The 25051-nt window shown below is 44.6% G+C and overlaps 1 protein-coding gene across 2 annotated transcripts in view; it reads right to left on the bottom strand.

Moving 5' to 3' along the window:
• Positions 1-24809, bottom strand: part of PHACTR4 (phosphatase and actin regulator 4) — an 85781-nt gene extending 60972 nt beyond the window's left edge. The window contains exon 1 of one of the 2 annotated variants that reach the window (XM_063312422.1): positions 24713-24809. The gene's annotated coding sequence lies outside the window, so the exon portion shown is untranslated. Of the gene's footprint in view, positions 1-24685 lie in introns of both variants that reach the window. The other variant, XM_063312421.1, reaches the window with a different exon arrangement.
• Positions 24810-25051: the final 242 nt, after the last annotated feature.

Here is a 25051-nt window from a genome sequence, read left to right as displayed (position 1 = left end):
GGACAGAAGTTCGCAACGTTGTCCAGGAGGCGGCAACAAAATACATCCCAAAGAAAGAGAAAACCAAGAAGGCAAAATGGCTGTCTGCTGAGACACTAGAAGTAGCCCAAGAAAGAAGGAAAGCAAAAGGCAACAGCGATAGGGGGAGATATGCCCAATTAAATGCAAAATTCCACAGGTTAGCCAGAAGAGATAAGGAATTATTTTTGAACAAGCAATGTGCGGAAGTGGAAGAAAACAATAGAATAGGAAGGACAAGAGACCTCTTCCAGAAAATTAGAAACATCAGAGGTAAATTCCAGGCCAAAATGGGTATGATCAAAAACAAAGATGGCAAGGACTTAACAGAAGAAGAAGAGATCAAGAAAAGGTGGCAAGAATATACAGAAGACCTGTATAGGAAGGATAACAATATCGGGGATAGCACTGACTGTGTGGTCAGTGAGCTAGAGCCAGACATCCTGAAGAGTGAGGTTGAATGGGCCTTAAGAACAACAAGACAGCAGGAGACGACGGCATCCCAGCTGAACTGTTCAAAATCTTGCGAGATGATGCTGTCAAGGTAATGCATGCTATATGCCAGCAAATTTGGAAAACACAAGAATGGCCATCAGATTGGAAAAAATCAACTTATATCCCCATACCAAAAAAGGGAAACACTAAAGAATGTTCAAACTATCGAACAGTGGCACTCATTTCACATGCCAGTAAGGTAATGGTCAAGATCCTGCAAGGTAGACTTCAGCAATTCATGGAACGAGAATTGCCAGATGTACAAGCTGGGTTTAGAAAAGGCAGAGGAACTAGGGACCAAATTGCCAATATCCGCTGGATAATGGAAGAAGCCAGGGAGTTTCAGAAAAACATCTCTTTCTCTTTTATTGACTATTCTAAAGCCTTTGACTGTGTGGACCATAACAAATTATGGCAAGTTCTTAGTGGTATGGGGATACCAACTCATCTTGTATGCCTCCTGAAGAATCTGTGTAACGACCAAGTAGCAACAGTAAGAACAGACCACGGAACAACGGACTGGTTTAAGATTGGGAAAGGAGTACAGCAGGGCTGTATACTCTCATCCTACCTATTCAACTTGTACGCAGAACACATCATGCGACATGCTGGGCTTGAGGAATCCAAGGCTGGAGTTAAAATCTCTGGAAGAAACATTAACAATCTCAGATATGCAGATGATACCACTTTGATGGCTGAAAATGAAGAGGAACTGAGGAGCCTTATGATGAAGGTGAAAGAAGAAAGTGCAAAAGCTGGCCTGCAGCTAAACCTCAAAAAAACCAAGATTATGGCAACCAGCTTGATTGATAACTGGCAAATAGAGGGAGAAAATGTAGAAGCAGTGAAAGACTTTGTATTTCTAGGTGCAAAGATTACTGCAGATGCTGGCTGCAGTCAGGAAATCAGAAGACGCTTAATCCTTGGGAGAAGAGCAATGACCAATCTCGATAAAATAGTTAAGAGCAGAGACATCACACTGACAACAAAGGTCCGCATAGTTAAAGCAATGGTGTTTCCCATAGTAACACATGGCTGCGAAAGCTGGACCATAAGGAAGGCTGAGAGAAGGAAGATAGATGCTTCATCTAAATCCTATTATTAGATACAGAGATTCTAGTTACACAATGCACAAAGCAGTGTGCTATGTCATGTCTTTGCTGAACACAATGAGCCAACATTGAAAAAGGGTCTGCAGATTGCTTTTGCATTATCTGATGTCCATGAGTCCACCATAAGAAAAATGCTGAACAAAAGTGGTGCATGTGAGAGGATATCAAGAAGGAAATCACTGCTCTCCAGAAATCATACTGCTGCCCAACTCAAGTTTGCCAAAGACCACCTGGATAATCCAGCCAGCTACTGTTCTGTGGACAAATGAAATGAAAGTGGAACTTTAAGGTATTCGTGAGAAATGTTACGTTTGGAGAAAATGCTGCATGCCAACAAAAGAACTCGATCTCAACTGCAAAACATGGTGGTGGGAGTACAGTATCATGGAATGGGGAATCTTTGCAGCTTTAGGATCTGGACAGCTCACAACTGTTAACAATGAGCTCTGGATTGTACCAGCAAATTTTACAGGAAAATGTTAGGATATCTCTCCATGATCTGAAGCTGAAGTAAATGTGTTATGCAGCATTAAAATGATCCTAAATACATTAGCAAATAGTGTACACAACAGAATGAATGAAGCAGAAGAAATTTTGCATTCCAGAAAGGCCATGTCAAAATCCGAACGTTTAACCCAACAGAAATGTAGTGGTGAAACCAGAAGCAAGCATTTCACTGCAAGACAGACAGACACAAAATATCAATGAGTTGAAGCAGTTTGTTAAAGAATGGGCCAAAATACCTCCAAGCCATTATATGGTTGAGGTAACTGCTAAAGGCGATGCCACCAGTTCTGAAACATAAAGCTGCACATTTTTCTCCAGTAAATCCAATATGTTCAATAAAGAAATGACACCGTACACTGTGTCTCCCAGCCGTACATACGTTTTATAGGTGAGAACTCAGATCTTAATTCTAATTCAGCCACTATAGTAGCAGTGATGAATTGGTGGTCTTCCAAATATTGCTGAATGACAGCTCCCAGTAATCTCCATCATATGTCATGCCCGCAGGGGCTCTGAAGAGTTGAGATCAGCGACATCTAAAGGGCCATTCTTTATCATCTATATAACACCATGCAGTGTCATAGGCATCTTAACATGAGCGTGTCTATACTTCCATTCAGAATACCTGGGGGGGAAAAAACCCTTTAAGATGACCTGGAACTGACCATCTACAGAAAGTTGATGCCAAAACTACTGCAGGTTACCACTTGCTCAGAACAAACATGTCCTGAATCAGCCACATGCTTTTCAGCTTACGCTTCAGAAAGTTGACAGAACTGAGCTGGATGTTATGTTGGATTTTAGCTTCCTGCATAATAATCTTTGCCAGAAAGTTTGACATGTTTGCAGAAAGACCAATTACCAATTTTCCTACTTAACCGCAAAATTGGTACTTTGCTCGCTACACGCAATTGCCTAAGGAAGAACAGCAACAGAAACAAGCAAAGAGAATAGCTTTCCACAAGGGAACCTGGCCTTAAAATGCAGGAAATAGGAAGTATTTCAGATGCTACCAATACAGAATTTCAGAGAAGCAGCCCTATATAAATAAATAAAATCTTGCAAATAAATAAAATCTTCTGCCATATTAAAACGAAAGTTTGTGATACTCTAATGCATATTGTAATATGCATTCCTTTCTGGGGCACTGGAAAGATATCATATCTATTGTTTTAAGCAGGCCAGCAGTTGTGTTATCCGGAAAGGTTGAAAAGACAGTCTAGGACATTCTTTCCTCAGCTATATGACCAGGCTCACATATGGTTTGTTCGATGAATCACAACTGGCTGGATTCACACATAACACTAAGACCTACATCATGGTTTACACGCCAAAACAATTCAGTTCACAGGACATGCTCAGTTAAAACCAAATACTGTAAACCTCATTTTGCCTTACTGTAATATGTAAATCCAGCCATTCATAGGAAAACTGATCAAAATCTGATTGTTTTAATTAGCAGCTTGGGAGGAAGTTCAGGATACTGTGATACTTGGGCTAGACTCTGCCGTGACTACTGTTGACCCCTAAGCAGGGGAATTTGAACTATCACCTTAATTCTTCAATCAATAATACATCTTCAACCTTAACAACAAGGTTTCCCAAGGTTCTGATAACTGAGGACTGTAAAGTCAGAAGAAGAATGATTTTTATAGCTTAAGCCAGTCTTCCCCAACCTAACATCCTCCAGATATGTTACGGTGGTACTTGACTGGGGATGACTGGAAACAATAGCAATAGCTACCTAAGCATTCACAGCTGTAGTTCAAGGGAGAACATGGACTCATTGTAGGCTGACTGGAACTCTTTCCTTCACCACTTCTCACAATCTAGGTCATTCAAAAGGTATTGAATGTACAAAGCCCCGAGAAACAGAGACATTGGGGCAGGTTGTGAAACAGTATTAATGCAAATAAGTAACCCTCTTCCCACCAAAAAACCTGGCTGTCGGTGGCTATAAAAAATACTAGGAGATCCAAGCATGGCTATTCATCATGTTCAATGTGACACCAAGTCATGTATAGCTGTTGATATCGGGGATATTTAATCTAAAAAGATACCTGATGGGATTTATTTTCTCTTCCACCTCTTAACTTTTACAGGGAAGCATTTTAACTTGCACAACTTCTTCAGCTACTTGGGATGAATGGGCTTCTTTATTTTTAAATTTTCAAATGGTTTACACTATTTACTCAGGACTTCCATGCTCACGCAAGATGTTGTAAACTTTTCATATGAAATGATATTGGTGTTCCGCTAACAAGTTACAAAGAGAAATGAGACTGTTAAAAAAGGTCCAGATTTGGAACAGCATGTCAGAATCGTATAAATGTTAGTGTGAAGCCTTTGACATACAAATAGCCCTCTCATAAAGAAAGTGTTCAAATTCTAGACACTGCTACTAGTCAAAGCCCCATGCCAAGTATGCCCTTGACGCTGTTCCACAGAGCTGTGTTTATTCACAGAATCTGGCACAAAAGTCTTGCCAGGTACTGCTTGTGTATGCTTAAAAGGATTAGGGTGTACAAAGGACAGTTAATTCACCAAGTTGGGCATATGGCAAAACAGTCGCAGCCAGCTTTGCCCACACCAAACTACAACACTTTTCTCATGGCAAAAGTGGATCAATTTGTAGATCTGTTATGTGATTTAAAAGATGCATGGGTCCTCTCAACCCATGAATCAAAGCCAGATTCCGCACCCTAACAATCTGAAGAAAGGTTGAACTTCTGTGGAATAAAATATTTAAAATTATTGAGTCGTATACTGCGGCTTTCCAACATTCTTTCTTCCCAAGCATGTGGGGGAGAGGAGGAATGGGCATTTGGACCACCATAACTTAGCTTATTTGTCATGTGCGCCGTTTCAATGTCTTTGATGCATCGTAACGTTTCGCATGTCATTAATTGGATGCGTGTTTCATTTGTCTAGGGAGGATGGGAACGCTTATATTTTGGCTTTGCTTTGGAATGTGTTTCTGTTATCTACTGCGCTCAAGGTTACTTTCCCAGGCTAGCAACTCTGACGATTGCTAGCACCTGTGCCGGGCGGGGCTGTTACGAGGGAGGCGGGATACGTTTGAAGCAAGGGTTTAAGTTTGTATTTGGCGCGCTTTTGCTCATTCTCAGCTTTCTCTGTATTTGTCTCTAGTACTTTAATAAATCAGATTTCATTCAGCATCCTCTTGTGAGTCTGAGTATTTGGGGCTAGGGCAATCATTACATAAAGCTGAGAATCTCAGTTCCTAACTCCGCTGGCCCCTGTCCAGGGAAGACACGCGTCTAACCTGTGAGGGAGAGAGCCCGCGATGACCGAACCCGACATCTTGATGATGGAGGAAGGGGAACCGGACTCGACCGTGAGGCAGTCCGGCCGCCCGTACCAAGGTGGAGAGCTGTCCGCCATCAGAGAGGAGGCGAGCTCCGAGTCGGAGAGCGAAGCCGGGGGGCTGGAAACGGCCCCGGAGACCACCCTCAACTATCCGGGTGAGCTGCTCACCTGGGATGAGACCCGAGGAGATGCCACAGCAGAGGGGGGCCCATCCTGGAAGCAGAGATACCCATTATCCCCCAACGTGGTGCAGGTGCAGCCAACGGAGGGCTCACCCACTCCGGATCGGATCCGAGTGTTGGAGTCCAAAATGGACTCGTTGGAGGCTATACTGAAACAGCTGAGCTTGGATGTGACCTCGTTGCGAGAGGTCCGGGAAGAGTCTAGCCAGAGGCATTCAACCCCTTCTTCCCAGGGGCTGACCCCGGAACGGCGACGGGTGGTGCGGAGGCGTGAAGGGGACCAGTCGGTCCAGATGGAAATCGCAGCATCGCCCGGGCGATCGCCCCGGGGCCCCGTGCCGCCCCGCGTCAGGGAAGCACCCGCCGCAGCAACACCGGTGGTGGGGCGCAGCCCGGCGGGAGGCGGCATGCGAGACTTCCCTGTCAAGTTTGATGGGGACCCGACCAAACTCTCGTTCTTCCTGACGAATGCGAAAGCCTATATGGAAGAATGGGGGGCGTTTTTCCAATCGGAAAAGGCAAGAATCATCACCATTGCCACCAAACTGAAGGGGAGGGCGGCAGACTGGTATGTCCAGATGTGCCAGTCGGAAGCGCCTGAACTGGAAAGTCTCGAGGAGTTCCTCTGGGCGTTGAAGCAACACTTCGAGGACCCCTTGGCCAAGGAGAGAGCAAAGCGAGCCCTGAAGGAACTCAAGCAGGGGTTCAGATCAGTGGCCGATTATGCGTTGGAGTTTAAAGCGCTCGCTGGGAAGGTCGATGACTGGTCCCAAGCAACTATAATCGAGCTCTTCAAGGATGGCTTGAATACAGAGGTGCTGCGCTGGTCCCTGGGGAGGGACGACCCATACACGTTGTATGAGTGGATCCTGCTCGCAGGGAGGGCTGAACATGCCCAGGAGATCTTTGCCCAGCGAAAGAACGCCAAGGCGGTGAAGCCCAGCCGCCCATCGACCACCGGGGGGAAACCGGGACAACGACCCTGGGACGAGGAGCGAGAGAAGCGGTACGCCAAAGGCTTGTGTCTGAGATGTGGTAAGGAGGGGCATAGAGTGGCAGCATGCCCGAAGGCAAAGGTAGAGGAACGGCCCGGAAAACCGCCGGCAAAGTCCCCTGCATTGCCGAGGAAACAGAAAGCTGCGGTGGCTGAGACCGAGGGAGACGATGTGATGTCCTACGAAATGGAGGGGGAGACCGAAATCCCGCAGCCGGCGGGAAACGCCAGCCACCTGCTCTAAAGGGCGCCGCTGGGCAGGTGGTAGAGAATGGGCGCGAGCCTCCAGCGGTGAGTGGCACTTACCGCATACTCATGGTCAAATTGAAATTGGGCTCCCAATCCAAGACTGTGGAGGTATGGGCCATGATTGATTCGGGGTGTTCCCGGTGTCTTATGCACCCCGACGTGGTGGCGGCTTTGGAGCTCCCTACTTTCCCTTTACAAAGACCCATCGCTTTTACTCAATTGGATGGGTCCCTGGCAGGGGGCAAACCGGTCACCCATTTTACAGGGCGGGTAGCCTTGCAACTGGGCAGTCACCAGGAAGGGTTGTCTTTTGTCGTGGCTCCTGTAGGGGGACCATTGGTGGTGTTGGGGGTACCCTGGTTGGTGCAGCAGAACCCCCAAATAAACTGGGTTTACCGAACCATCACGTTTCGGGATGGGTTTTATCAAGCGGCAGAGGGCAAGGGTGCCCCAGAGGAGATGGTGGGGGTTGCGGCAGCTGCGACTCCGCCTTACCCGGCCTCTCCTCTGGAAGGCTTGCCGGCCGAGTACAGGATGTTTGCTGATGTATTCGGTGAAAAGGAAGCTGACCAGTTGCCCCCTCATCGAAAGACGGACTGTGCCATAGAACTGCTGCCCAACACCCAATTGCCTAAACCAAAAATTTATTCCATGACGCAGAAGGAACTGACTCTGTTGAGGGAATTTGTGGACAAAAATCTGGCGCGCGGATTCATTGAGCCGGCGAATTCACCCGTGGGGGCGCCGGTTCTCTTTCGCCCGAAAAAGGACGGGACACTGAGACTTTGTACGGATTTCCGCGGATTAAATGCCGTCTCAATTTCCAACAAATATCCCTTGCCATTGATAAAGGACATGTTGTCACATCTGGCCAAGGGAAAAATCTTCTCTAAACTTGATTTAAGAGAAGCCTACTATCGTGTACGAATCAAGGAGGGGGATGAGTGGAAAACTGCATTCAATTGCCCGTTGGGAGCCTTCCAGTATAAGGTGTTACCGTTTGGGTTGGCTGGGGCCCCTGGGGTATTTATGCAATTAATCAATGAAGTTTTGCATGAACATCTGTTCAAAGGTGTATTGGTGTATTTGGATGATGTGTTGATTTATACTGAAACCATGCAAGAGCATGTAGCTCTGGTAAAAAAAGTCTTGTGTAAACTCAGATCTGCTGAATTGTATGCCAAGCTGTCCAAATGTGCTTTTCATCAGACCCAAATTGACTACTTGGGGTATAGGATTTCAGATAAAGGCATAGAAATGGACCCTGCCAAGGTGCAGGCTGTCGTGGACTGGGAGAGTCCTCGCACCCGCAGGCAACTTCAAAGTTTCCTGGGGTTCAGCAACTATTACAGATTGTTCATAAGGGGGTTCGCTGAGATTGCCTTGCCCCTAACTGAGCTGCTTCGAACAAAAGGGGTGGGAGATACTAGGAGAGTCAAGAATCCCGGAGCGCTGTTGAGGTGGACGCCTGCTTGTCAAACGGCGTTTGAGCGGCTGAAAGCAGCGTTCGTCAAAGAGCCCATTTTACAACATCCTGATCCCTCCAAGCCTTTCGTGGTACAGGCAGATGCCTCCGATTATTCTATTGGGGCATTATTGATGCAAAAAGATGAGGCAGGATGCCTCAAACCCTGTGCCTATCTATCCCGCAAATTCTCCGAGACTGAGAGACGTTGGCATGTTTGGGAAAAGGAGGCATTTGCAGTGAAAGCTGCATTAGAAACTTGGCGGCATCTATTGGAAGGGGCAAATCATCCCTTTGAGGTATGGACTGATCATAAAAACTTGGAGGCGCTTAGTACCCCTCGAAAACTGAGCCCTAAACAGGTTCGTTGGGCTCAATTTTTCAATCGCTTCAACTTTCAGTTCAAATTTATTCCAGGGAAAAAGAACTTCTTGGCTGATGCCTTGTCCAGGCAACCTCAAGACTCTGGGGCGGCGCCAGATGTGGTGAGCACCCTCTGGACGGCGCCCCAATTGGGCATGCAGGCTGTGACGCGAAGCCAAACGCGCGCGCAGCAACCGCCTACCACAAGCGCTGCTCAGCCAAGCGCTTTGTCAATTCCCTCCCAATTGCAACAAAAGTTTCTAAAAGAGCTAAAAACTGATACTTGGTTGCTTGCGAATAAAGATACTGTTACTTTTGACAGAGGCTTTGCTTGGAAATCCGACCGCCTCTACGTTCCTGAAACCCTCAGGAAAGATGTGTTAACACGTTCCCACGATGACAAACTCGCAGGTCACTTTGGGTTTGTGAAAACCCTGCACCTCGTTCGGAGGCAATTCTGGTGGCCCACATTACGCAAAGATGTCAAAGACTACATTGCTTCCTGCACTGTCTGTGCAATGTCCAAGCGCAAGGTGGGCAAGCCCCAGGGATTGCTGCAGCCGGTAGCAACCCCCTCTTCCCCTTGGGAAGAAATTTCCATGGACTTTATTGTAGAGCTCCCACCCAGCCAACGCAAAACGGTCATTTGGGTGGTCAAAGACTATTTTTCCAAACAGGCTCACTTTATTCCTTGCGTGTCCATTCCGTCGGCACGTCAATTGGCCCGCTTGTTCCTTGTACACGTGTACAGGCTACACGGATGTCCCTCCCGCTTGATTTCGGACAGGGGTACACAATTTACCTCACAGTTTTGGCGGGCTTTTCTCAAGCTGTTAGGCACGACGCAAGCCCTATCCACGGCTTGGCATCCTCAGACGGACGGGGCCACTGAGGCTGTTAACTCTACTCTGGAGCAGTACCTTCGCGCTTTTGTGAATTATCAGCAGGACAATTGGGTGGACCTCCTACCATTTGCTGAAGTGGCTTACAACAATGCAGTGCATCAAAGCACTGGACAAACCCCATTTCGGGTGGCTCTGGGTAAAGACTTTGTACCTATCACTGATCTCCCACAACCTCCTGCCGGTGCAGTCACTACAGATGATTGGTCAACACAACTGGCTGACTCTTGGCCAATGATTCAACAGGCATTGGCTGATGCACAAGCAGATTATAAACTGTATGCTGATCGGAAACGTGGCCCACACCCTGCATTCCAAGTTGGGGACTCGGTCTACCTTTCTACCAAGTTTATTAAATCTGCACAACCTTCAAAGAAACTGGCACCTAAATTTGTGGGTCCTTTCCCAATTGTTGCTCAGATTAACCCTGTGACTTTTAAACTTGACTTGCCTCATAACCTAAAACGCTTACACCCTGTTTTTCATTGCAGCTTACTCAAACCGACTATTCCTTCTGATCGCTGGCATCGCCAACCTCCACCCCCCACCCCCATCATGATTGATGGTCAGCAACACTTCGAAGTTAAAGAAATCCTCGACTCTAGACGCCTTCGCAATACTTTGCAATATTTAGTTCGTTGGAAACATTTCCCTCATCCTGAGTGGGTCGCTGCACCAGATGTGGCTTCCCCGGTTCTGGTGGCCCGTTTCCACTCCGCTTATCCCTCGAAACCTGGTCCCTAGGGGTATTTTTAGGGAGGCGGTATGTCATGTGCGCCGTTTCAATGTCTTTGATGCATCGTAACGTTTCGCATGTCATTAATTGGATGCGTGTTTCATTTGTCTAGGGAGGATGGGAACGCTTATATTTTGGCTTTGCTTTGGAATGTGTTTCTGTTATCTACTGCGCTCAAGGTTACTTTCCCAGGCTAGCAACTCTGACGATTGCTAGCACCTGTGCCGGGCGGGGCTGTTACGAGGGAGGCGGGATACGTTTGAAGCAAGGGTTTAAGTTTGTATTTGGCGCGCTTTTGCTCATTCTCAGCTTTCTCTGTATTTGTCTCTAGTACTTTAATAAATCAGATTTCATTCAGCATCCTCTTGTGAGTCTGAGTATTTGGGGCTAGGGCAATCATTACATTATTAAAGCTGAAAACATGTGTTCTTCATAGACAGCACACAGTCTCTGCCCTTGTATGAGCTGGGAAACAAGCCAAGTGTTCAGTTACTTAAGTTTCCCAGTGCATACAAACTTGAGAATAGTTAATGGCTTTTGAACAATTGTAGATGTAACACTAGATTTAAACCCTAACTTCATATGCTTTAGAAATCATTAACCATCGTTCCCTGGCTTGAATTAAAATGGGAAAATATCTTTGCTTATTGGGATGGATGGATGGATGGACAGACGGACGGACGGATGGACTACATGCAGGATGACCACACATAGCAAGGTAAGAACACCTGAACAGGGACTTGCATGCTTTCACACAAATCTATCCCTCATCAACATAGACACTAACATTTAAGCATGAATTGGGAGCATGCAATAATTTTTTAAAAACCATCAAACATAGGAGCACTTTCTGGGGTAATATTGTCCACCTGATCCACCAGAGAAAAGCTTTTCTCTATATATGTCCTTTCCCACTCAGTCTTCATCTCTTTAAACTCTAATGCCCAGACCATGTAGAGCATTTCCTTGAAAACATCTTCAAATGCAGAGCTGAGTGACACCACGACTTTGCAAACTTTCTGCACAAGGCAGATGCAGTTGTCCTACTCTATCCGAAGAAGTCAGGGCTGTATTCCCAGTGAATATAGGAATATTCCTGTATTTCTTCCAAGAATTAACTGGGTGAGAGCCTGCTTAGTTTCTGAGAGCAGGCAAAATCAGCCAGCTGCTGCCACTGCTGAGTCCATTCATGCTTACTTTATCCTTTTTGCACTCACATTGTCTTTTGCCTACAGTTGATTTTGCCCAGAACTTTGCTGTCAAGCATTACCACCTAGAGTCAAATTAACAGAAAGAAGAGTAGAAAGCTGAGATGTCCTCTTGACTGCCAGCCTGTAGTACCACAGTGTATACCATGCTTCCTTGCAATATGCAAGGCAATAATGATAGCATTGTCAATGCCATCTTTGTAGCTCTGGTCACTTCTCTCAAGTGCTCATTTTGTGAAAGGCAGATCAAAGCTGAGAAATACCCCAAGATGGCTAGGTGACACTCTGCAAGCACATTGAGTTGATCTGAATATCAACCGTGGCACGAACCTTTTGCAGCTAGCAGCCTGACCGTTCCTTTAATTTTGGCTCCCATAACTAGCTCAGCTCAACCTATGGCAAGATTAGACAAACATTCCTAAATATAGCTAAGAACAGGAGCTGAAACCTAACACAAATTAGCAAAGAGATGAGACGGCTTATCACTTGGATTCAGCACTGCAGAGAAGACCAGCCCCATAATTATTTTAGCATTATTTCCACCACATAACCTCCTCCTTGCAACCATCCTCTTCCAAATATTGGCCAGTCAGAGCAAGTAAACTTTGAACTAAGCAAATGGACAAAATGCGTACTTCTTAGTAAGTGATCCCAGTTATACACCCTGAACCTCCAACATGCTTTAAGACCTTTAAGAATCATCAGTAGTTTGGGGCTAAGGTGCCTCTCTGTATGGCTAGATGTGTACACGCTAAGCCATGAACTTAACCATGATTTATTGAATAAACTGCTACTGGCTAAGTGCACATGATACTCTAAACCACAACCCATGGTTTATAAATCATGATGGCTGAGGTTTCAGAACACACCAAGCCAAACCAAACAAAGGTTTGCATATGGCACAAAAGCTAGCCTGTGATTTTGTATGTCGTGCCAACCCAGCCTGGCATGGTGTTTAATGCATCATTTAGGTGAACTTAGAAAACCAAAGGTAATTACTTCATATAAAAACACCCATTCTGGTTTAGGATGGTATGTGACCCCCAGTCCACATGTATCATTTCTGGCCCAATTCAAAGTGCCAGTCCTGATTTTTAAAGCCTGAAACTGGTTGGAATCAGTACAGTTCAAGGATCACTTGGTTTTATCCAAAGTTGCCAGTAGTGGTGGGTGTATATGGGTTAAGATTTTCTGCTAAAGGATCTTCTCCTGATGGTAGTCTAACATCCAAAACAGCCTAAGTGATAGTTTGTTAGTCTTTAGGACGCCCACGAATCCAAAGGTTGTTTGTTTGCTTTGGTTCCAGCCTAATACAACTACTTATGTTAGAAGCCTACACTATAAAGCAGAACGCCCTTGGTTTCGTAACAGTGTTTATATCAGCACTTTCAGAGGGAAATAACCTAGAGCAGATAACCTCTAGCTGTCTGCATCATGACTGTGAGAGTCCTCTTAGAAAGTCCTTATCAGAATTAGAAACAAAAAACACACAAGGTTTCAAACCAGGTTTCAGTGAACTATGGACCCCACCCTTTTAGTAAAGTTTCTGCTCCTACAGAAATAGCAAATAGTTCATGATGCTCTATGAATAGCCAGCAGCTAAGAAGAAGTCATCGCTAGAACAGTATTTCACTCTCTCCCCCAAGCTAACATCAATGCTCTGCTCTACTGAACATGCAACTCATGGGAGATCAAACGTAAGATGCCACTAAATGTCAGTAATAACTGTGAAGGTGGGACACTGCCTTCAGGTCATACGGTGGGTTTCCTAGAATGGGGATGAAGATTTTCCTGTGAGTGCGTGTTTTCAACTACAACCTTTGACTGTACTGGGTTTTGCATTGCTTTGTGCTGTTCTACCGTGCTTTCTTACTATACCCTTAAAATGTACCGACAAGGGTCACATGCTGCTAAATATTGGCTCTTCTCAGAGGAAAGGACTTAACTTAGTTTAACTTAGTGTCTGATCCAGCACAATGCCCCTATGGCTTTGATCTCCCAAGGAAAAACTGGACAGCGCTTAACCGGATTTGTACGAATCATGGCAGGTGCCAATATTGGAAACAAAAATGGGGGCTAGTCGATAATTCTAACTGTGACTGCGGGAATGTCGCGCAAACGTTACATCACATAGTGATGGAATGCCCCCTCAGAAGGTCCCCTGGCTCCCTGCAAGAACTACATCATCTTAAGGGCACCGCTGTCCAATGGCTAAACAATCTAGATATTCGGCCATAGGCTTAGCCACTCTAGTAACTGCTCATACATAACTCAATTCTATTTATAATTCTACTCATTATTTGTATTGCATGTTTTTAAAATAATCTACTGTCCCAATGTTTTATATTTTATACACATTTTATATATTGTTCGGTGAACGTTTATGCAATAATGCTGTATTCTGCTATGCCATATGAAATAAATAAGAGGAAAGGAGAATGCTGAATGACAGAAGGCAAGGTGTGGACTACAAATGCAATAATAGCATGAGAGCCCATTTAATAATGAGGTGGATAGAGTAAGAACCTATTTTATTTCAAGATAAGATACTCATTTTATAGTATTTGTTTTTATCCTGTAACTGTAGTTCTGAATGGCTCAGAACAAAAGACGCATCAGTGAAACCAGAGTCAGAGGTGGTGATCACTTTCCTCCCAGGAAATGCATCTTGTGCTTGCATGAGCTTGCTGGTTTGCATCTATTAATTTACTAGAAATGCATTTTGCATATAAATGCAAATTTCAATCTGCCACAAACTAGCAGGTGCCAGATGCACTACATCATTATCTTACTCATCACTGGAAAACCTCAAATGCAGAAAACGTACACACCAAACTGCCTTTTACTGCATCAGGAGAGCGTCCATCTACCTCAAAGCTGTCAGCAATGACTTGGCGCCCCTCTCAAGGGCTTTTGGAAGGCAGTACCTGAGGCTGCTTGGAACTGGGCAGCTTCTGCACGTAAAACATGTACTGAGAAGAACATATTGACATCATGGGCTAACCATAAAAGTAGCGAATCAGTGGCTTCCTTTGTCTTCCTGATTTCTGTTGCTTGAATGTTGCTCCTGTCATACTTTCAATGCACTCTCTGCATTTTAAGGGCTAGAAATATAATTCCTGTTTTTCAAAGAGCTCTTACATTTAGCGGGCTATTCTCCAAAGGTATCTTTGCCAACCACTCAAGATGGTTTTGGTATAAAACAAAAAGTCTGCAAGCTAGAGAAAGAGGAGGAATGTTTATCCAGTTTCTCATACTCCTGTCCTTCTAAGCAGTCAGGGTAAACCATCTCAATGGCTTCATACAACACATTAAATCCTAAAGCCATGGTAACAAAACACAGTTGCAATGGTCATATAATAGGCTATGCTTCAAAGAATAAAGGACATTGTGGCTTAACAATGGTTGGGTTCCTACATCACAATGAATCACAAACTGCACAGCCCTAGTTTAGCCTAGTCTAGTATGCTGTGCAAATCCAGACTTTATATTCACGTGTTTAACTACCTTCATCACAAATAAGGCACCACGTGGCACGCTTCCAAGCCAGACAGATGAGGAGACCGGGTCCCTGCTTTGCACATCAATGGCAACAGAGTCAACGTTCAGAAATGATTATTTCACAGTGGTTAACCCTGACAAAACAGAACAACTCCTTTTAAAAGAGGAAGATCTACAAAGGCTTTATTTTTTAATCTGCAATTCAGTTGCTAAATGAGGTTTCTGCCCTACATGACAGCGATCTGTTAGGGATCCTGACTTCAAACAAACTCAGAACATAGGCATTTGTTTCAAACTTGGAATATCAAAACAGCTCATTTCAGGATTGTTCCCGATGGCCAGAACATTAGGAATAATTCTGCTTGAAACAACTAGGTTTTGTTCCAATCTCAGGACAAACTCTCAGAACTCTTGAAACAACTATTGTGAGGTCAAAACATGTTGCATACCCCCTCCTTTCAACCACAAGTAACCAAGCGACACTTAGCTACTACTGGATCGGATTTCCTCAAGGGCATCCACAGTGAGAGAAGGGAAGTGATGCTCTATGTGGCGTGTCACCACTTGCTTGTCATGACACACGTAACAACCCCCAGTTTGTACCAGACACCCACGGGTTTCCTTCTTACCTACCTTTGGCAAGATGAGCCTCGCACAAAACAGTGAACACCTAAAGACATCAGAATCTGGACCCATCAATAAAGATAAAGGAGGTTAGCCAATTATGAACTGACCTCTCTTCTGTAATTCTTCCAGTTCAAAATATCATTCATTAGTGGTATTTAATTGCATTTTATGATTGCCTTAAAAAAACTGCTACTGTGAGCCACCCTGGAGGGACTCCTTGCTCAAAGTCACAGTGGCAACAAATAAAATAGGCAAGTAAATGTCACCAATCCCTTAGGTTTCCAACGGCTGCTGTTGAATGCAAAGTCACATCCAGGCAAATCATCTACCACTCAGGGCTTAATCCTGGAAGAGCACACAGCCCTGGCCTACACTGGCAAGGCAGGCAAAGGTGGAGAATACTCACTTCTCACACTTGTGGCTGCTGCGTTTCTCAGTAAGGCAATCGTTTAGGTCCAAAGAGAAGAGACATTGCTAATTTCTGTATTTACTAAGCTTTCACAGACGTGCTAAAACAGGTTCTCTCTGTAACTCATAAAACAAAAATATGAAGTTATTTCCTTTAAAAGGTTAACTGAAATTCTTAAAAAAAAAAAAACAGGGGATCAAACCAGACCATAAGCCATTGTTTATTCTGTGTGGTAAGGAACGTCTTCACAACTCAAACCGCTCTACAGAATCTGTTCCAGAACCAGAGTGCTATTAACGAAAAGGCCCTCTCCCTGCGGTTACTCCCAACACTTCATTTGTGCTAAGCCCACTCTTCAGACTAGAATGGCCAGTTCCCCCCAAATGCTGTGCAAATGAAAGGTCTCAGGTTCGACTGGAACCTCCTCTGTAAGAAGCTACAGTGTTATCTCTAGTCACAGACATTAAGGCAGAGAGGGGACACACGTCTTAGCACTAGTCCTATGTGTTTATTTCCAACCAGAAAAAGTAATGCAAATAGATATCTAGAAGGGCTCCCAAACTATGATTATGCTCAGGCTGTGAATGTAATTTCCTCCCATTTGATTAATTTTTAGCCCGAGGAATCTACAGCTAGGCTAAGATTGCCTGAACTCCAGACATGTTACAATTAAGGTTAAAAATGAACACTGGTATTTCAAGTTTGCAATTCTGCACTAGCCACATCTGGTAGTTTCCAGATGTTCTGGATCACACCACAGGCCATATTGGCTAGGAGGGATGGGAGGTGAAACTTTAAATTTCTGGAAGGCACTAGGTTGTACAGGGGTTCCCTGAGGCCTGAAAAATATTTCAAGGGTTCCTCCAGGGTCAGAAAGTTGAGAAAGGCTGAGCTAGACTGTGAAGTTAGAAATAATATCCTAGAAGAAGGAAGCAATAGCAAGCTACTTTTGTATAACTGCCAAGAAAACTACATGAGCATGCCTGTGAAGTCATCAGGAGTTGCGTTCCAGTCAAAGGAGTCTACATTTATAGGTAAAGTTGTGAAGCCAGCCCAAGTTTGGACAGGAGCAGTGGTGGCTGATTTACTGAATTCTTTCCATTACTTACTAAAATTTTTCTTACCCTCACAAGGCTGGTCCCTTTGGCTGGTACCATGCCCAGCACAGTCAGCAAGACAAGCAAATCGGTAACCAGACCAGGCAGTACCACAATTCCTTTGCATAAAGGTTGTAACTTGATTTGGTCTTCTCTGCACTAATTCCCCGTTCTATATCTTATTTATGAAATGTATACAATGCTTCAGTCCAGGTGGATCTCAGGTGAGAGTATGTCTATATGCACGATGGTTTACAATCATTCACAAATCAGCCAACACATTAGATTTCTTTCATAGCTACCTTCCACTGTTTGAATGTCCCGCCTTTCCCCTGACTTTCAGGAATTACCGCAAGAGCTCAAACAACAGCTCAGTTTTAATTATGCAATTGCAAATTCTACTTTGTAATTTGCATACCACTGAAACAAGCACAAAAGGACTACAGCATTCGCCGAAGCACATTCTTGGCATTGCATGTGAACAGTAACGCAACAACATCACGTCCACTAAAATGCAAGAATGAACTGATGAATGACCACAGAGGCCACTGGCTTTATCCAGGTCTGCACTGGTACAAGCCAGGGCTATCAACACATAGCTGTCTCAAGAACCCTTCTTTTTTTTTTTGCATTTTTTCTTTTTTTATTAGTTAGTAATTGTTCGAGAACCGTTCTTTAAAGCACATTTAGTAATACCGGCAGGATTGGGATCAGCCCCAGGCAGCTTGAGGCCAACTTCCCACAAACTCCAGAGCAGTGTTGCATCAGGGGAACTGTAGGAAATTAGAATGATAATTCCAATCTGCCTACCACTGGAATCCCAGGAGAGTTGGTAAAAGCTGGTAAAAAATTTTTAGGGGGAGATGGGCGGTGATATAAATTGGATGGATGGATGGATGGATGGATGGATGGATGGATGGATGGATGGATGGATAGATAGATAGATAGATAGATAGATAGATAGATAGATAGATAGATAGATAGATAGATAAATGTTGTCCAGATGTAATTTGGCCATACCACATCTGCTATAAATAAATCTGCTTGCTTGCTTGCTAGTAACAGGAGGTCAACTGACGTATATATCACTCCCTATTTTTCCCAACAGAGCCAGTCTGGTGTAGTGGTTAAGGCAGCAGGCTAGAAGCCAGGAGACTGGGAGTCCTAGTCACACCTTAGACATGAAGCCAGCTGGGTGACCTTGGGCCAGTCACTCTCTCTCAGCCCTAAGAAGGAGGCAATGGCAAACCACTTCCAAAAATCTTGCCAAGAAAACTGCAGGGACTAGACCAGGCAGTTGCTAGGAGTCAACGCTGACTCGGAGGCACAAAACAAAAGCCCTGTGTGGTAGGCTGAGCTGAGAGACAGCGAGCAATTGATCCAAAGTTACCCAGTAAGTTTCCATGACTGAGGGTGGACTAGAATCTGGGTCTACTTCCTCCTAGTCCAACACCTTAACCAAGACTATACCACACTGGGTCTCCTTTCTCTTGCCTTTTTTTCATCAATCCCTAAACAAGGATGAAAACAGATCAAGGAAGATCTCCACTCAGAATGGAAGTCTCTGGGAAGGGACTTCAGGGAAGAGTCAGACGGTGTCAGAGAGATACAGGTGTTTGTGTGTGTGTATGTGTGTGTGTTTCACAGTTGCACCTTACATGTAAATTCATTCCTGATTTCTTTTATTTGCATTTAGACTTCTACACTGAAGTCCCTTGTGGACCTCAACTCCCAGAATTCCCCAGCCAGTATTGCTGGCTGGGGAATTCTGGGAGTTGAAGTCCAGACATCTTAAAGTTGCCAAGGTTGAGAAACACTGCTCTATTCCTACACTTCCTCTTCAGCACCCATCTGTCTTCTGCAGAGCTGCACCAACATTGTTGTACTGCTCTTAACCACACATGAATACTGCACCATAATTCACAACTTAGGCATCTGATCTTACTGTGTTTTATATCCCTGCATAACAGATCAATGAGTGCTTACCTTTTATCTATCACCACGTATTTAATCATATTATTTTACCTAATCCAACCTAAGCGTGCAGAGCCAGCAGGCACATCTTAGCAGAAGCACATACCCTCAGCATCAGTAATGGAGAATTGGTAATCTGCACAAAGCCCCCCAACCCCATTTTTGTGGCTACTGAATTTCCTCCAATAACACCAAAATCCAGGAGCAGAATGCCATTTTTCAGCAGCACAATATCTGGCTTTTGGGGAAGGAGGTCAAGGCAAGAGAGACCAAGGTTCAACTTCACTCTTAGCTACAGGAGTTCACTGACTAACTTTGGACCTGTCACCCTTTCAGCCCAATCTAACTCACAGCCCTGTGGAGAATAATTGGAGAAAGAAGCACTACATTCGTTGTTTTGAGCTCCTGGAGGAAAGACAAGATATAAAACTAATAAATAAAGTAAGTATTAAGTCTTATCTAGGTTCAGTGCACCCACACAGAACACACCTCCGAAAAAAGCAGGCTAACAATAGGAACCTCACTCAGCCACTGTGTGTGACAACTGCATTCCCCATGTTTCTTGGCAGGCAATTTTTAAAATGAACACAGAAATGGAATATCTAGGTACAAAATAGGTTGCTCCCACCCACCTGCGCCCTGTGTTCTACATGTACGAGGCATTTCTCACACAGTCATTCCCAAGAATCTCTTAGGGAACAGGTGAAGAGAACTTCCATGGCACCCTGGGTTCCGCAAGAGATCACTAGGGGTTCCCTGGGAGATCACGATTTATTTAAAAAAATATTTCAAATTCGGGCAACCTCACATTAAAAGGTAAGCTTCATTCTTTATGTTTAGTTTAAGAACACTGTTAATGCTTATAGACAGGCCCACCCATGAAACGAATACAATAATTTTGTAACTTGAGGCCTAGATTTGAGCCTGAATGTGCAGGGGTTCCCCGAGGCCTGGAAAATATTTCAAGGGTTCCTCCAGGATCAAAAGGTTGAGAAAGGCTGGCTTAGATACTAGAAAAAAAAATCTCCCATACTTGCCAATATTTGTTTTATACTAGCCAGGTTCATTCATTAAACCCAATCTAAGCTTAGCGCAGGAAGAGGCAACCTAGTGCCTTCCAGAAATTTTAAGTTTCACCTCCCATCCATCCTAGCCAATATGGCCTGTGATGTGATCCAAAACATCTGGAAAGTACCAGATGGCCTATCCCTGACTTAGCACCAATGGTAACACAAGCCATGGTGACTCATTCATTAAGCCACAATTTTTAAAAAAATCCTGGCTCTGCTATCTATGTGAACACAGCCTATGCCTCATGTTTAAGGCAGCTTCGCAGATTCTAGTACACAATCTGGCTCACCACCAGGAGATGCTCTTGGGGGAGAGTGATATTTTCAGCCATAGCTCGGGAGAAGCTAGAGCAACAGTCATTAGCAAACAGACAATTCAAACAAAGATCATTGTGTCAATAAAGTTTTAGCAAGGTCACCACGCCAGACTTTGGTTAGACCTCCTAACTAGACTGAAGTCAACGTAAAGTTTATACCTGCAGAAAACCTAAACCAAAATAGGCAGCTCTGGGGAGTCAGAGGTGCATTTGGAATTTTGAAAGTGTGCAGTGGGTGCATTCACAAAATGACTGCCACAGGAGACAGTCTATTCACAAAATGGTTGTCGTAGCTATCAATTTTCTTTCATCCCCCTGTAATCCCTTTAGTCATGTCATAAAATCCAATTTAATGTACAAACATCATGTTACCTAGGGAAGCATCTTGTCAGAAATAATATGGGGTCTTTCAGTAGCTTTAAAAATACAGCAGCAAGCTTTGGGGAGTTAAGGAAGTGGAACATTTCTTTTTTCTGTTAAAGTCCATTGTTTAAGGCAGGGTTTCTCCGCCAGGGTTCCACGAGAGGTCACGAGGGGTTCCCTGGGAGATCACGATTTATTTACAAAATTATTTCAAATTCGGGCAACTTCACATTAAAGAGGTCAGTTTCATTCTTTATGTTTAGTTTAGGAACACTGTCGCTTCGATGGGAACACTGTTAATGCAGACATACAGGCCTACCCATGAAACAGATATAATAATTTGGTAACTTGAGGCCTAGGTTTGAGCCTGAATGCATAGGGGTTCCCCAAGGCCTGAAAAATATTTCACGGGTTCCTCCAGGGTCAGAAAGTCGAGAAAGGCTGGCTTAAGGCATTTCTGGCATCACTACCACTGTCCCAAAACAACAGTACTAAGGAACCACCCTTATCAGAAGGAACTCTCTAATCAGTGGGTACCAGTAACAGCTAAAAATAAACACTGGGAAAAGTAAGTTCTTCACACTATGGCTGTTACAGTCCCAGAATATATTTACTGTATTCTCCCTCTCTTTTTTTCTTTTTCTTTGCATCAGAAGGGGGAACTGCTCTGTCACATTCAACATAGAGGTGCAGCCATCCAGAGAACACAATTTGGCAAACTGAACTGCCATCAATTTCAACTGGAGAGTGTGACACCTACACTCAAATCTTTCACACTAAAATCAGTCGGGTTTCAAAGGGCTCAGCTGTACTTGGCTTGTCTTTTTTTCTTTTAGCATTTACAGCTTTTGTAGCTGTATCCAATGGTGTAGCAAGCAATATACAACATTTTCCCAGCTTTATCCTAACAACCATCCTGAGAAATGGCTTACACTGAAAAGTGTGACAAACATAAGATCGTCAGATGGCTTACACTGAAAAGTGTGACGAACATAAATTTACAATGTTGAAAGGGAGATTTGAACCTAAGTCACCCAATCCAATTCTCAGTATTATGACAACCGCACTGTAGAGAAGTATCTTTCAACCTCAGGCAGTTGGTTGGGGAATTCTGGGAGTTGAAGTCCACATATCTTAAAACTGCCGAGGCTGAGAAACACTGCTACAAAAGCTATCACACAGATTTCCTTACGAATACATTCATGCTTCAGACTTAAAGGGAGGCCCTCCCTCTTACAAATCTGAACTTTATTTCTATGTATATTGCATTTCATTGCCAAATTCCTAACTTTCAGATTTGTCTTGCCTGGCTTTACTTCAGTTTCACTTATTTAATTTCACTTATTTAACAACAGTGCACTGTTTCAGATATCCAGTGAAACTTTTATGTAATCCATCTTCCTTTCCTAAGTATTAAAAAAATACAACAGTTGAATTAGCATACGTTTATGCCACAGTAATTTGGTTAGCTTTGGTTATGCCCCAGACTTTGCTTAGCATACCCCACTAGAGCTTCACTTAATAGCAATTAATTTACCACAATTCAAACAAATACAGGGAAGCAAGATCAGAACCTAACAACAGCTATGTCTGACAAAGATACACATCTGTTTAGCTCAGTAAATATCCTTTGCCTTTATCAAAGTACAGATTAGTTTATTGAGTGCTTAAATGGAAACTGTGTAATCAGAGGTACTAATCTGAACACACGGAAAGAAGATACAATCACAACATACAGTCCTGGGTAGATCCTGTGAAATAATCCACATTTCTTCTCTACTATTGCTCTATCAGAAGGTCTATCCTTCTTGTACAACCTACAATGAATTTTCCAAAATGGGCAACTAAAACACTCAACATCCCATCAGTATGGGAGGGTAACAGCTACAATTTTAGACATACAGAGGACATAAAGTTAGAGAAAACTAATCTAGAGAAAGCTATACTTACCCCTAACTAATCATCGTCATTATTTTTATTCTTGATTTTCAGCACGCAGCAGCAGGAGGTATAATTCATTTAAACTAGTTAACAAGAATGTTCTTCATTTACTCAAAACCCATTCCTGGACTTCCTTTTCCACAAAATTATCAAGGACAAAACAATTAAAGATTAGCTCACCTCTAGCTCCCCTCCCATATTTTGGCAATGTATGGAAAACACTGAAGGATTAGGATGGGGAAGATCTAATGGCGGGCTATCCTGAAATGAAGTGTTCATTCTTTCTGACAGTTCAGGCTTTTCACAGGAGACAGGAATGACAGGGAAGTCTAATCCTGTGCTGCTGCCAACCACAACCTTCAGTATTCGGAAGCATGAAATAACGTTGGGGAAGAAAACAGGCAGGAGACAGAGAAATAAAGCTAACAGAAGAGGCAGATCCCGATAAATAGATAACAGCAACAACATGTGTTTATAAAAGTTGTAATCACAAAAAATACAAGACTTTTAAAAAGTAATAACAGATACCCCTAGAAATTCCACTTTAAAGCATCCAGGTAAGTGATGACATGTTCAGAAATTTAGAATATGTGCCTCCCCGTTCACAAGAATGAGGTCACATCACTTAGCACAGTGGTTCTCAACCAGCGTGCCGTGGCACACAGGGGTGCCATGGGCTTGTTTCTAGTGTACCACAAGATTTTTGTCTTATGTTATTTTTTTTCCAATATTTTTAAAAATATAATTCATATATTCAATACAGTGCAGATATTTTTTTAAAAATGTGTAAGTTCCCCTCAAGCCACATCTTACATGTTTAAAAATACATATATATGTTTAATAATATTCTGGTGTGCCACCGAACTACTGCTATATTCAATATTGTGCTGTGGATTCAAAAAAAGTTGAGAACCACTGACTTAGTAGAAGGAAAAAAAGAGATACAGGAACCTAATCTTAGGTATGTATGCCTAGAAGGCAGGAGCAAGACAGTAGAGAAAGGGCTGGATTAGGCCATCAGCTTTTCAAGTGGAACACTGCGGTTCCTCCCCTGGCAGTCCAGATGCAGGGGGGATCTCAAGAAGAACAACTGTCTCCTTTAGCTGCCCTACCAGCTGGTATTTAACAAATGCTCTTAAGAAAGGAGTATGCAACTAGCATACAGAGACTGGGACTCAGTACCTCTGATCACAAGATCCTGCCCGTATCTATCCAGGTCCCCCTTTTCCAAACCACCTCAAGGGGTGGCCAGCACCAGTTGCACAGCAGTGAATCCCTATGAAATCAAAGGACAGATCCCCTCCAGCAGCCTCTCAGCCCCTCCACACACACCCTCAATCGCCCCCACTTTCTGGATGCCTTGGACATTTCCTCCCACACCCCACTTGCCCCTCCCACATTCTGGATAACTTGGACTACAGATCCCACCATGCACAGCCACAGCCAAGAATCGGTGCCCTCCTGCCCTTAAACTGAGGGCGGGGGCATTTGTAAAGTACTGGGGGGAATAGTAGGAGAAGGTGGAGAAACTTCCAAAGAACACCCCCCCTTTGGATGAGGGAGGGCTGATCGGAGGAATTCAGGAAAAGCTGGAGAATTTGCAGAGCGAAGGCAGGAAAAGGAGGGCAGGCTGGGGGCGGCAGGTCAGGAGGAGAGGGCGCTGAAGTGAGAAGCCAAGGGGGCTGGAAAGGCAGGGCAGGGGGACCCTCGCCCAGTCAAGGTAGGCTGAAGTGGAGCCTGCATGGGGGGGGGGGCGCCGCAAGACCCCTCCCCCCCCTGGGAGGGGCGAGTTTGGAGTAAGTCCGGACCGAACTTGTTCGCGCACCTGAGAAGGCGGAGAGCAACCGCTCACCTGGGCAGCTCCCGGCGGGCGGCCCGACCTTACCTCCTTCCGTCCCCGCGCGGCCGCCGCCGCCGCTTCGCAGAGTCCCTCGGAGGCTCAAGGTCCTCGCCGCCGGAAGCCCGGCTCCTGCGGGCGGGGGGGAGAGCGAGCAAGAGGGAGAGCGAGCGAGCGAGCAGCCCGGCGCGCGGCATGACGGGACGTGTAGTCCGGCGGGAAGGGGCCGGAGAGGCCACGCCCTCCGGGGGGGCGGCGGGGACAGGTGAGGTCCGGCAAGGTGAGCGGCAGGCGGTGCGTCCCGGCTCGAGCGGAAGGGCGCGTGGCTTTGCTGCGGCTGGCAAGGGACGGGCT

The sequence above is a fragment of the Candoia aspera genome, chromosome 10 (genome assembly GCF_035149785.1).
Source record: "Candoia aspera isolate rCanAsp1 chromosome 10, rCanAsp1.hap2, whole genome shotgun sequence".
In the NCBI taxonomy this organism is placed as follows: Eukaryota; Metazoa; Chordata; class Lepidosauria; order Squamata; family Boidae; genus Candoia; species Candoia aspera.
This window is presented reverse-complemented; position numbering and strand designations above follow the sequence as displayed.